We start from the raw sequence: 2,269 nt of genomic DNA, 5'->3' as shown, positions 1-2,269 counted from the left end.
GTTAAATGGGAAATCAGATAACTTCATGAGATCCTTGTAGAGCCTGAGAGTCTCGTTCTGAGTTAAAATACACTAAGGTGACTCAAACTTCATTTTACCAGTCACCCTCAACCTTCATTTTCCCCTCCCTGAAGAACTCTTTATTTCTGTAAAATCTTGATTCCTGAGTTCCAGGGTACAGAGCTTGTGGAATAGAGTCCCCAGGTTTTGATGTAGGATCCTCTTTCTCCTGTGTGAAAATATCCTTTAGTATTTCCTTTAGTGTGAGTCTGCAGATAGAAAAAATCCTTATGTTTTATTTCATTATTGAAGAGTATCTTCACTGAGTGTAAGTCTCTAGATTGGCAGTTTCCTTCTTTCAGCACCTTGAGGATATCATTCTCTTACGCTAGCTTCCATTGTTTCTCTTGAAGTGTTTATGGTGGTTAAATCTTGTGAAGTCTTTGATCAGTTTTGGAAAATTCTCCGCAACCATATCTTCAGCTCTTGCTTCTGTCCTATCCTTTTTTTTCTTCCAGGGCTCTTACATATGTGATAAACTTTTCAATAGATTGTCTTTTATTTTCTCAATTTTCTGCCTTTTTGTCTTTCTGATCTTTTTCCAGTTTACTGAATCTGTCTTCTGCTGGGTTACTGCTGTGGTTAAGCTTATCCATTACGTTATTAATTTCAGTTCTGGTAGTTCTAAATTGCAGAATTTCATATGGTTCATTTTATAATTTGCACTTCTCTGTCAGGTTTTCAGTCTTGTCCCACCTTTCCTTGTCTTTCAGCAGAGTTATTTTGAAGTGTGTCTGCTAACTCCGTTATCTCGATCCCTTGAGGTTTTGTGTCTGTCGTTTGCTTCTCTTGTTTTCTGTTATGTCATCTTTAAGTCTCATGTGGCTTTTTATTTTTAGTGATAGACATTATATATGAAAAATTGTGGAGCTAATTTGAAGCCTTGGAGGATATTCTCCTCCAGAGAGGACTTACATTTCCCCTGCCAGGGACTTGGAAATTAACAGTCAGAGATTGAGATGATGAAAGCTGGCCATCGTTCCCTGTCAGGGCAATTTGCAGTTTGTTCTTCAGGTTCCCAACCTAAGGAGTGGGAGACTTAGCAGGGCCTCTCCTCGGTGGATGCTGAGCTCCAGTGTTTATCTCCCTGTGAGCTCTGTGAGGCTGTGAGTTCTAGCTCAGCTTGTTAACCTCTTCTTCTCTGCTGTCATTGGAAGAAAACCCAAGGGGGAAAAAAGAAGACCCTGTTCTCTGGTATTCCCTTTTCTCAGCCCTGTAATTTCTTAGCCCAATACGTTTTGTCCACCTTTCTAGTTCTCAGTGAGAGGGTTGATCTAAGTTACCTAGTCTATCATTATTGGAATGGTTCCTTTATGTAGTTCTGTTGAAGTGAAACCCCTTCATATGTTACATAAGTTTACCATAACACTGTTCTGTGTGGGCCTGATTTTAACTTCATTTTTATTCGCTTTGGTTTTCATTTCATTTTTTCTGTACTAATTTTACCTTTATGACTCTCACCCATTATCTGATAATAAATGTACATAGTCTTTTATAGATTCTTTTAAAATCTTCTAAATAGTATAGAGTATTAACGATGTTCTTAAAATTAATTAAACTTGCTTATTTGCTTTTTAGGATAACTTTCCATTTGATCCTCTATTTGTTTGAGTGGTATTACCTGTTCTCTCAGGAGCATAAGTTTAAGTGATTACTTTAAATTTTTTTATTTTTTTAAGTTTAAAAAATTTTTTTGTAGAGATGAGGTCTCACTATGTTGCTCTGGCTGTTCTTGAACTCCTGAGCTCAAGGGATCCTCCCACCTTGCCCTCCCAAGGTGCTGGGATGACAGGCGTGAGCTGCTGTGCCTGGGCTACTTTTTTTTTTTTTAATATAGTGTGCACCAGAGTCATTTGGAGAGCTAGTCCCAGGGTTTCTGATTCAGAAGGTCTGTGGTGTTGCCTGAGCATTTACATTTTTAAGAAGTTCACAGGTGAAACTGATACCGTTGTTCTGGGGCCTACGTCTGGAACCACTGGTTATAAAGCATTATGTTGTTGATAGGTAGAGATTTTAGTGTTATATATATGTGTATATATATACATATGTACACACACACATATTTACACACACACACATATATATATATTCATACATACTTTTTTTAATCATAAAAACCAAAGGTTTTTCAAATGTAAATTGTGATTGAAGGTTTAGAGAAAGTTATGATTACAGAGTGGTCCCCACATACCTGTGATCCTAATTAGTA

Source organism: Hylobates moloch, unplaced genomic scaffold (assembly GCF_009828535.3).
Source record: "Hylobates moloch isolate HMO894 unplaced genomic scaffold, HMol_V3 SCAFFOLD_14, whole genome shotgun sequence".
In the NCBI taxonomy this organism is placed as follows: domain Eukaryota; kingdom Metazoa; phylum Chordata; class Mammalia; order Primates; family Hylobatidae; genus Hylobates; species Hylobates moloch.
This window is presented reverse-complemented; position numbering follows the sequence as displayed.